The following is a 12,306-nucleotide window of genomic DNA, read 5'->3' as shown; positions in this document are numbered from 1 at the left end:
AGATTTTTATGAGAGATAATTATTATTATTAATTGTATTTGCTGAGCACCGGCTTGATATATAGGATGACATTAGGTGCTTGGAAATATGCAAAATGTATAAATCGAAGGGACCCTGGATCTTACAACATAGGAACAGGTAGACACATGAAAATCTAACTTTTAAACATCCAAACTATCCTTTCTCCTCATCCCAGTCCAGAGACTGGGAGGTCCTCAAGGTTCTAGAGAGCATTCCATAAAGCCGATCAGCGCATCACCTGCCCTTCAGTGTGGCATGTGAGGGGGGGTTGATAGTTCTGGAGGGCAGCCTGAGCCTAGAATCAATCAATCAATCGATGATATTTATTGGGTACATTCTGGGTGCAGATCACTGTATCGAGTGCTTGGGAAAGTACAATAGAGTTGGTGGGTTCAGTCCCAGCCCTCCGGAAGCTAGCACCGGAAAGCCCTAGCGCTGATGGTGGGATCCTGGATTTGGGGGTCCGCGCTTCACACAATCCAAGTGTGTGGGCTGGGTTGTAATGGGAGAGTAGCGAGCTAAGTAGGAGGGGGTAAGGTGATGGAGTGCTTTAAAGCCAATGGTGAGAAGTTTATGTTGATGTGGAGGTGGATGGCCATTTTGAGGAGTGGGGTGACAAGTCCTGAATGTTTCCGTAGAAAAATGATCTGGGCAGCAGAGTGAAGTGCGGACTGGTGAGGGGAGAGAAAGGAGGCTGGGAGGTCAGCAAGGAGGCTGATGCAGTAATCCAGGCAGGATAGGATGAGTGATTCTATTAACACGGTAGCAGTTTGGATGGAGAGGAAAGGGTGGTTATTGGCCATGTTATGAAGGTGGGATTGACAGAATTTAGTGATGGATTGAATACGTGAGTTGATTGCGAGAGACAAGTCATGGATAATGCCAAGGTTATGAGCTTGTGCAACAGGAAGGATGGTGTAGCTGTCTACGGTCATGCGAAAGTGAGCGGGAGAACTGGGTTTGGGTGGGAAGACGAGGGGTTCTGTTTTGGACATGTTAAGCTTGAGGTGATGGGAGGATATCCAAGAAGAAATATCTTGAAGGCAAGAGGAAATGTGAGAGTGGAGAAAGGGAGATCGGGGCTGGTGATGTAGATTTGGGTGTCATCCACATAAAGGTGACAGATGAAGCCATGGGAGCGAATAAGCTCTCCGAGGGAGTAGGTGTAGTCGGAGAATAGAAGGGGACCCAGATCTGAACCTCGAGGGACCCCCCAGAGTTCATTCATTCATTCAATAGTATTTACTGAGCGCTTACTATGTGCAGAGCACTGTACTAAGCGCTTGGAATGAACAAGTCGGCAACAGATAGAGACGGTCCCTGCCCTTTGACGGGCTTACGGTCTAATCGGGGGAATTAGGGAATCAGAGTTAGAGGATGGCAGGCAGAGGAGGACCCCATGAAAGAGACTGAGAATGAACGGCCAGAGGTTATAAGAGGAGAACCAGGAGGGGACAGAGTCCGTGAACCCAAGATTGGATCACGTTTCCAGGAGAAGGATGTGGTCCACAGTGGAGAAGGCATACCATATTATTTCCTTGCTGACCTCCCTGCCTCTTCTCTTTCCCACTCTGCTGCCCAGATCATTTTTCTAAAAAACAGTTCAGTCCATGTTTCCCCCTCCTCAAGTACCTCTGCATCAAACAGAAACTCCTGACCATCAGCTTTAAAGTACTCGCCTTGCTCCTTCCTACCTTACACTGCTGCTTTCCTATTACGACCCAACCTACACGCTCTGCTCCACCAATGCCAACCCACTCACTGTAGCTCCAACTTGTCTATTTTACTAGTGACCTCTCGCGCCAGAAATGGCCTCCTTCTTCATATCTGACAGATAAACACCCCCACCTTCGACATCTTATTAAAAACACATCTCCTAGACTGTAAGCTCATTGCGGGCAGGGAATGTGTCTACCAACTCTGTCACAGCTTATTCTCCCAAGCACTTAGTACAGTGCTCTGCACACGGTAAGCACTCGATAAATACAATTGATTTATTAATTGATCCATCTCCTCCAAGTGGCCTTACTTGACTAAGCCCTTGTTTCCTCTTCTCCCACTCCCTTCTGTGTCACCCTGGCACTGGATAGCTCCTTTTTTCACCCCCTCCTCGTTGTCACAGCACTTATTTACACATCTATAATTTATTTATATCAATGCCTGTCTCCTCCTCTGAAAATAAGCTCACTGTGGGCAGGGAACAGGTCTACTAACTGTTCTATGGTACTCACCCAAGTGCTTAGTACAGAGCTTACAAATAAGTGCTCAGTAAACACAATTGACTGATTATCTGATCTCCCCATGGAGGACAAAATTTTTTAATCGGTGCTCATGAAATAGCCCTCAGCCATACTATCATGGCACCTCAAATTTTGTTAGATCAGTAGACCTTAAGCCCAACATGCAATATGATAAAAAGAAACAGGCCATGTGAAATCTCGGTTCGGGTCTGCTTACTCTGCTTGTTGTGAGAAAGTAGAAAGTAGGAGGGTTGGGGGTGGGGTGGTTGTTTTCAAGGCCCCAGACTTGGGAAGGTAACATCCCTTGAGCCCTTAGTAATTAACATTCACTGACACATATTCCCCTCTCCAAATTATGAGTGCCACCTCAGAACCAAGGTTTCCCAATCATTTTCTCCCCCCTCGGAGTCCCATTTGCTATCTGGCACTCGTTGTGCCTCCGGAAATCCATAGGAAAGGTAAAGCCAGAAAAGACACTTTCAAAAACAATATTGATCAAATTGCAGGAGCGGCGAACTGTGAAACAGATCTATTTTCCTGTACGTTTTTGTTACTGATTGACTGTAGAACCATTAGTAGGAATGTGCTTTTCCTAATGGGTTAGCTGAATTGACTTTTGAATGACAATGTTCTTCCCCCGGGCTCAGCTGCCCCCTAAGTGCACTGAAGAAAGCAATTTGACTGGACTCGGGAGAACGGAGGTCGTCGTGCGCTCCTCAGTGCCTCAAAGGTTTCCTGGAACAATTTTGCCTTTTGAACCAACCCAATCCCCCCTTTATTCTCTCTCCACCTCTTCCTCAGCCTCCAGTGCCCCAACGCGCATGGAGTCATCACTTTGGTCTCTCTTTGAAACAGCCAGAGACATTTGGTAAACTCTCCATCAGCCATATACTTCATACCTGGCTGGTTTCATTTCCCACTAGGCTCCAGCTTGTCTTTCTGCTCGAGCCAAACCAAACCCTTCCGTCTCCTTCGGAGTCTTCTCTTCCCTCTGAACCACTGCATAAAGCAGATTCCACTATGAGATGTTCTCTCCATCCATGTCACTCCCACTCCTTTTCCTGAAATCAATCAGTCCATCAGTCAGTCGGACTTACTGATGACTTATCGTGAGAAAGAGCGCTCAACTAAGCTCGTGGGAGAGTACGATGTAACAGAGTTGCTAGATATGTTTCCTTCCCACGGTGAGCTTACAGTCTAGAGGGCGAGACTGACGTTAATATAAGTAAATAAATTACAGATATGTATATAAGGGCTGTGGGACTGAGAGAGCGGTGAATATAAGGAGCAAATTCAAGGGCAAAGGCTGTGCAGAAGGGAGAAGAGGAAATAAGGGGTTAGGTGGGGAAATTATTCAACTGAATATTTTTACTTTGTAAGCTTGTCCACTGGACAGTAAGGTCATTGTGGACAAAGAATGTGTCCACCAACTATGTTGTCTTGTCTTAGGCTGTCCACTCGTCTCCGACCCATAGTGATGCCATGGACACATCTCTCCCAGAAGGCTCCGCCTCCATCTGCAAGCGTTCTGGTAGTGTTTCCATAGAGTTTTCTTGGTCAGCATCCCGAAGTGGTTTACCACTGCTTCCTTCCGTGTAGTCAACTTGAGTCTCCACCCTCGACTCTCTCCCCGTGCCACTGTTGCCCAGCACGGGTGAGTTTTGACTTCCACTCAGTAGCCACTGCCCAAGCTAGGAATTGGAATGGACAGGCCTCTGCTTGACTCTCCCTCCTGTAGTCGAGACTGGTAGAGTACTGGAAACGCTCCAGGAGAGACCCTGAGAGGAGAACTATGTTATAATGTTATATAAGACTCCCCAAAGCACTTAGTACAGTGCTCTACACACAGTATGCGCTCAACAGATACAATTGATTGAAGGCAAAGAAGGCAAGATAGTATGATACAGTGAGGCTGAAGACAAATCAATAAATCTGTCGATCGATCGTATTTTTCAAGTGCTTACTGCATCCAGAGCAATGTTCTAAGCACTTGGGAGAGTACCGTAGAGTAGATAGGATCTCTGCCCTCAAGGAGCTTACGATCTACTGGACTCTAATATCTGCTGTACTCCCCCAAGTGCTTAGTACAGTGCTCTGCACATATTAAGCATTCAGTACAGGCCATTAACTGATTGATTGTACTTAAGTGCTGTGGAGGTGGGATGACTGTTAGAGTATTCAGGGCTGGGGACTCAAATGCAAAAGTGATGAAGAAGAGACGGAGATGAGTGGGAAAGCTTCCTGGAGGACGCGATTCCAGTAGGCTTTTGAAGATGAAGATAAGAAGAGAGAGGGAGTTCCGGGCAGGGTGGTGGGTGGGAGGAAAACTCAGAAGCTGGGAAATGGTCGCAACATCACACCTTGACCGACATCTCACACCAGCCAGCAATCTTTCTTCCTCTCCTGAATCTACTCGTGTCGAATTGTAGACTGTATTCCTTCAGACCAGAATCATACTGTGGGAAGGTTTCCCCATTCTTCCATCCTGTACCTTCCAACTCGCATCATGAAAACATGTCGAATAGCAGAAATAGGTTCGAGAACATAATGCATGTCCTATATAAATAAATGCTAGTTTTTAACTGCCAGGAAGCTACTCTTCTGATTTCTGGGATTGGCGGGGTTAATCTGGAAGGGTTTAATGGAGCACATAACTCTTCCAAAAGGGTTCAGTAGAATCTATGCTATTTGGTAATCTGCTCTCTCTGCCCAGCCCAGGGCCTGGGTGGATCAATTTCACGTTTGGTTAACTCCTTTTCTCCTAAATAGAATAATAGCGATACTAATCTCTGCAGTGTCAACAAGCGGGGCCCTGTTCAGGCATTATCATCATAAATGAAGAGTGGCGGGGATTTAATAATGCTTCTCACATTGGAGGGAGCCTCTTTATCTGAGGTTCTCCCATTGCTAATTAATTCACCCTCACCCCCCACGCCAAGGGAGCGGGGTGGAAAAATCTGAACCGGCCTAGGTTCAGTCCTTGGGTTAGGGGGGATGGGAAGAGTCAGGCCCCTGCCTGAAGAGATGTACGTGGTCACTGAATAGTATTGAGAGTAGAACACGTATGATTTTTCTTCCGAGCCTTTCTCCTCTGATCTGCATCCCCAATCTATTTTCCCCACTCCATGCACTCACACTTGGCTGAGGAAAAGGATTTGTTTTATTGACCCAAGGAGGACGAACTGAGGCACGGCACTAGGGATTAAGTGGAAGATGACTCTCTGTACACTGTACTGTACCGGCCCTGTTATATTATCCTCTCCCGACAGCTTAGTATTGTGCTCTGCACAAAGTAAGTACTCAATAAGTACAATTGATCAATTAATTCATTGATCATTTATGCTTGATCATATACTAGTAGCACCTTTGTATATCTATCTTGTCTCCTCCTAGGTTGTGAGCCCCTTGAGGACAGGGCCAGTCTAATTAACACTCTCTGTCCCGCGCATCATCTAGTGACCGGGTCTCTTTCTTGAGTATTTCTTGAAGCTGAAATGGATGAGAACTCCCATGAAGACATAGGTTGTTAGCGTTCGTGGCTGAAAATTTGGGTGGCAATACCTTTCCAGGACTGTTCCTTAGTTTAAGGTGACCCGTAAATTCAGAATATAGCAACACTCCAACTGCTTGGAGCCCAGCGTCATCAGAAGGAAAATTTGCCCCACAAGAGGTGAATAGTGAGTTTGTCTACACTGTCCACTCTAGATCCAGACTGACTTGAGAGGGCATGACATTTTGGTAATGGAGGTCAGTCCTGTCTCTGCTGACATGGAACAGATGTTATCTTCGTTATCCTGGGAACCTACAGATTAAACTCTAAAGAAATTCCATTGCATTTTAACCACTTCTTTCAGTCAGTAACTACTTATGAGGCTTAGTGGATAGAGGATGGGCCTGGCACCCTGAGGTCAAAGTCAGAGTCAAAAGGATCTGAGTTCTAATCTCTGCTCCTCTCTGTGTCTTTTGTGTGACCTTGGGTAAATCACTTGATTTTTTCTGTACCTCAGTTCCCTCATTCCTAAAATGGGGATTAAGGGTGTGAGCCCCATGTGGGAAAGGGCCTGTGTCCAAGCTGATTAACTTTTATCTATCCCAGTGCTTAGAAGGGTGCTTAGCAAGTAGTAAGTGCTTAATGACTACCATAATTATTATTATTATTGTTTGTAATCCCGCTGCAATTTGCAAAAAGGGATTTGCCCTTCCTCTGTCTGATCTTTTTTTTTTAATTGACCCATTGAGAAAGAAACAGAAGGCCCACCCTAGAGAGCTGTCTGCAGAATATGAGCAGCTGTCTGGAGTAGACATACCTATATCGTTTCATCAACCTTTTCACCCTGATCCTCAAAAGCCCTGGAGCTGTGCGGGATATTTTTTCTTTGTGGTCTTCTCTTCCCCAGAACTTCTGGCCGCTTTCATGGTCATCATCAACACCATCATTATATTAAGCGTTATTATAGGCATCTTGCTGGGCTACACCTTATCCACACACACTCACACACACTGCTCTCTGGACCTCTGGGAGTTTAAATTCCAAATCAGTCAAGGAGATGGACAGAATCCCTCCATTCTAAAACAGGCAGTGATCCAGACAGACCGGTACAAGGATGCATTTAAACACTGGCAAACCACCCGGAGAGGCTGAGGGTGAAACTCTGACCCATCTCAAAAGGAGCCTGGCATTTCCTTCACGCTTCCTCTCAACCTCACCAGTGACCCAGAATGAGAGATGAACTGTTTATTGACAAATGCCCCTGTGACTTTTCCCAAGGTGTTTTTATGCCTTTCCTTCCATTTGAACCTCCCACGGTCCCTTCCAGGCTCTATAGCAGGGTTATTAAATGTGCATTTATCAGGGAAGATGGCCTTCCCCAACGCTGAATCTTGGAGCAGGGTAAGTAGTCCCTTTGGAAGATTTTCTCACAACTGGGGAAGAACAACAGCCCCAAAGCACAGGACAGGCAGACCTGAAACAATAATAATGATAATAATAACAATAAATGTGGTATTTGTTAAGTGCTTACTATGTACCAATCACCTTTCTAAGCACAGCGGTAGTTACCGGTTACTCAGACTGGAAACAGTCCAGTAGGAAGAGAAAGGATTTCCAAAGAAAAAATGCGTAACTATCCGATGATGGATGCAACTCAATTCTGCTGATTTTTTTATGCTTTTGGAAAGTACAACCAGAAAATCAAATCAATATATTATAGGGTGGAGATTCTATTAATTTAAGAGGAAATTGAAAACAGATATTAGAAGAATATATGATAGTTTTTATATGAGATGTAGAAAATCATAAGGGATTGACATTTATAATTCCCTTAATGCTTTGTCTCTCATGAGTTATGGGTCAGCCTGTGACTGAAGACCTTATTACATGTTCTCTGTCTCTTTATTATAGTGGCACATTTGCTCCACTACAGTTAAGGTTGTGTCAGCACTTCCATTATAAACCTCTATTATCAGAGGTTTATAACTTGGTCATAAAAATTTGCTCCAGGGCTGAAACTTGGCATACGAGGTCTCAATCTGATAATGATGGGGTTTTTTTTTTTAATTTTTTTGAAATTTTAAAAAAATGGATTTGTGGCAGGAATGGGAGAAAAAGAAAACTGATTGATTTGTACTTTTATTTTTAATAGGCTCTTGGAAATTGTAGCTTCAAAGAAAAAGGACTCACACGTGAGGCATGGCGTGAAAAAAGAAACCACTAGCCAGTGAAAGGCCTGAGTTAAAATTGCCACATAGCAAACAAGTGATTAAGACAGTTGGCCTTACTCATTAGCTTCTGAAGCACCTCTTTAAGAAACAAGAAGGTTAGTCCCTGACTTGCTCATCGACACATCCTTTGCCTGAAAGATTTGTTACCTGTGAAGGAAATTTCACAGAATTTTCCCTGTCTCTTTCTAAATGAATATAAACTCAGGGAGTAAATTCATTTTTTAGGTAGCTAAATATTGTTCTTATTCCATAAGAGGCTGAGACATCTCTGGCAAACATAACATTTAAGCATTCGGCAGGTTAACTTCCCTGAAATCAAACACCACTCGGGAAGCACAGACAAGGGGCGATATATGAAAATTTAAATGAGGTGAGACTCTGACCGGCAGATCCCTATTCCACTTTGCCTTGACTGAACCGTTAATAAGGAAAATACAGGCTGCTTCACCTACTAGGGAGCTATTCCTCCTTAGTTGGGAGGCAATAACATTTGTGGAGAGACTGTCTGGTTCAATTTTTCTCCCGCCTGCCTTTTCCTGCTCTTGGGGAGAGTGGGATTTTGATAGAAGTGAACATTTTCGAAAGTTGTTATAATAAGCAAATGCAGCTAGACGGCATAGTTTCTGTTTTATTGTCCTCTCGTTAGCTACTTATTTAGGAAGGAATGTGACAGTGTATCCAGAATGAGGAAGCGGATCTTTCAGCAGCTCACCCAACTGCCATCCTGTCAGTGCTGGCTGAGTCTTCAGAACCCCATAAACCATTTTCTCGACTAGGTGACGCTTAGGTGCCGGAACTAACCATTCGGACGAAAGGAGCCGAGGTCAAAATGTTTGGGAGAGTGAAGATCTCGGGACAGTCTGTTGCCATGAAAGAACAAGTTTGTCTTACAAGGCAGAACCTCTTTTTACTTTATTCTTCTCTCCTCCAGGGGTATGTCCTACTTTGGCAACTCTGCAGGCCTGTATTGCTTTAGGTCAAGGGTCAGGGAGTGTGAGTCGGGGAGTGAGAGGGATTAGGCATCTCCACTGGGGATTCTGAATTTGAATCTTGCCATTTCCTGCTTGCCCATCCCCAAATCTGTTCTGAGGAATGCAAACTTTCTCTTCCTTTTAAATTCACGAACTGGACAACCATAAGGGGCTAAGAGAGGGAAAGGAAGGGATACGTATTGGTACATCTATAACCTAGAAGCAGCGTGGCTCAGTGGAAAGAGCTTGGGAGTCAGAGGTCATGAGTTCGAATCCCGGCTCTGCCACTCGTCAGCTGTGTGACTGTGGGCAAGTCACTTCACTTCTCCGTGCCTCAGTTACCTCATCTGCAAAATAGGGATGAAGACTGTGAGCCCCACGTGGGACAACCTGATTACCCTGTATCTACCCCAGCGCTTAGAACAGTGCTCGGCACATAGTAAGCGCTTAACAAATACCAACATTATTGAATATATGAGAGGAAAACAACCAGAAACTGGCAGGCATTTCGTACCACCCAGGGCCAGGGATTTCCGCTGCCACTGCCAGCAGAGGGAGGGATGGGAGGAGACGTGACGTCTGGGAGCCAGTGGTCTATTAGAGAAGCAGCACGGCCCAGTGGATAGAGCACGGGCCTGGGAGTCACAAGGTCATAGGTTCTAATCCTGGCTCCGCCACTTGTCTGCTGTGTGACCTTGTACGAGTCACTTAACTTTTCTGTGCCTTAGTTCTCTCATCTGTAAAATGGGAATGAAGACTACGAGCCCTATGTGGGACAGGGACTGTGTCCAACTCAATTATCTTGTATCTACCCCAGAGCTTAAAATAGTGCCTTGCACCTAGTAAGCACCTAACAAATACCATTATTATTATTATAAAGCCGGGCCAATGCCCAGCTTGGTTTCTGGCGGAGTGAGTGAGGTTGGGAGGGATGAAGGAATGAGAATGAGTGTGGGGAAGTGACATCACTTTGTGGCCCGGGGTCTGATGGGGAGCCGGGAAATGGGATTTATCGCATTGGGTGCAGTCACTCTCTTTAGATTATCTATCCTCTGGTGATATCTGTTCATTGCTTACTGTGCTAAGCAAAGCACTCTACTAAACACTCCTGTGTCATGGTATTTGGTAGATGTTTACTTTGTGCCAGGCTCTACATTAAGCGCTGGGATAGGTACAAGGCAACCAGTTTGGACACAATTCATGTCCCACATGGGGCTTATGTCTTAATCCCCATTTTATAGGTGAGGTAAATGAGGCACAGAGAAGTTACCTGACTTGTAAAATGGGAATTGAGACTGTGAGTACTATGTAGGACAGGAACTGCGTCCAACCATTTAGCTTGTATCTGCCCCAGAATTTAGAACAGTGCTTGGCACATAGTAAGCACTTAACAAACACTTAACAATGATTATGACTTGCCCAAGTTCACCCTGGAGACAAGCGGTGTGAGCAGGGCATGTGCCTACCAACTCTGTAATACTGTATTCTCCTAAGCGCTTCGTACAGTGCTCTGCACACAGTGATTAATCAATCGAACATATTTATTGGGTGCTTACAGTGTGCAGAGCACCGTACGAAGCGCTTGAGAGAGTATAACACAACAATCAAACAGACGCATTCTCTGCCCACAGTGAGCTTAAAGTCTAGAGGGGAATAGCACTCAATAAACACGACTGAGTGATTGATTTTTTGGAAGAAAACAACAGAAGAACGACCCATGTTGCCTGCCCCTCAGTGATCTCACAATCTAATGGGGGCACGCAGGAAGGAAAAAACGATCTACAAATTGGATAAGGAGGCGGATATTACAGGAAGTAGTCCGACTATACCGGTGCGAAATAGAATAAGTAATTGGCTATGTAAATGGAAATCAGCATAGGTACGTAAGTGCTAAGGGTGGGAATCGAGTCCTAAGTGCTAATGCTTAGAACAGTGCTTGGCACATAGTAAGTGCTTAAGAAATGCCATAATTCTTAATGCTGGTTCTTACAGTTGTGAGGTCATTGATGCAGTACTGCCTCTAGTGTAGGGGCCCGAAGAGTGTAGTCTATTCATTCAATAGTATTTATTGAGCGCTTACTATGTGCAGAGCACTGTCCTAAGCGCTTGGCATGTTCACATCGGCAACAGATGGTAGTCTAGGTGCCCAAAGAGTAATGCACCTTCCCATGGCCATTGGCAGGATCAAGGCAGGGTGGAAACAGTTTTAAGCCTCTGTGGGAGAAAAGGTACTGCGTCCCTATAACCACCAAACTCCAATTACGAAGGGTAAGGATTGATTCTAGCCCGCATGAGGTTCTAATTAATAGCCAGATGTCTGCCAAGGGGCCGGCATAAATTACAAGGGGTCAGATGGATATCACACCGTGAGTCTAGGATTAAGTACTAGGATGACATGCCTCAGTGTTTGGGTAGACCACAAAGAATGGCTAGACTCCATATCAGGTATCTGGAAAAAAAAAAAAAAAAAGGTTTTTCCGTTTTCTGTGCTCTCTCTCCAGGGAGGGGAATCCATTTTTTAAACATCCAAAGGTTTACAATTTTCTTTCGACATCAGTAAAATGTACAAGAATCTCTGAGCTGGAAAGAGTGATGGCTGTGAAATCCTTATTGGAGTCAGAGGCAACATCTTCAAGAGCATAATACAGTTTTCCTTCCTCGCTGTCAGCAATATGTCCTCGACTGTCACCCTCACCGGTTTCTGAGAGCCAGACCCCAATCGGACCCATGCTGTGACACCGGACTGTTTCTACAGATTGAATTTGCACTAACCTTAAAATGCTTCTTTTTAAACACGGGATTGATGACACAAATGAAAACGGTGGAAAGAAAATTCCCAGATTCCATTTCTTAGGGATAGCTTTGGTGAAACACAATAATTGGGTTGACGCTCCAAAGGGTAGTACTGCCTTAAATTTACTCTGCTCTGCTACAACTTCCCCTTCCTGTTTTAGTTGATTTTCACGGGAATCTTTGTCGTCGGATCGGTTAGTCAATCGATTGTGTTCAGCGAACACTCACTCTGTGTAAAACACTGTGCTAAGCGCCCGGCGAATAGAATAGAGTTAGCAGACATGATCCCTGCCTTCAAGGAGCTTCCGATCTGGTGGCGTGTGTAGGTCTAGTAGTGAGTCAGAATGGGCTTTTATTAGACTCCAAGAGAGAGGATGGTGACAGTGGGATTTCAAACTCCGTGAGCAACTGAAGGCCGTGATGAAGGTGTCCGTTCTCCTAGGCAGCGGTGAGATCTGGACTTGTTTCAAAAGACGCACCCTGAGCAATCTCACCCATGCTTCCTTCCAGCCGTACTCTTCGATTAATTTCTAATTTCTTCCCCTTCTACTCCCCCAACT

General features: G+C 45.0%; 1 long non-coding RNA gene across 1 annotated transcript; it reads left to right on the top strand.

Moving 5' to 3' along the window:
• The first annotated feature begins 10,648 nt into the window (after window positions 1–10,648).
• On the top strand, window positions 10,649–11,786 carry LOC120638707. The gene is made up of 2 exons (XR_005660592.1): window positions 10,649–10,832; window positions 11,455–11,786. It is a non-coding gene; the product is annotated as an uncharacterized LOC120638707 (long non-coding RNA).
• Window positions 11,787–12,306: the final 520 nt, after the last annotated feature.

The sequence above is a fragment of the Ornithorhynchus anatinus genome, chromosome 11 (assembly GCF_004115215.2).
Source record: "Ornithorhynchus anatinus isolate Pmale09 chromosome 11, mOrnAna1.pri.v4, whole genome shotgun sequence".
NCBI classification, from domain to species: domain Eukaryota; kingdom Metazoa; phylum Chordata; class Mammalia; order Monotremata; family Ornithorhynchidae; genus Ornithorhynchus; species Ornithorhynchus anatinus.
This window is presented reverse-complemented; position numbering and strand designations above follow the sequence as displayed.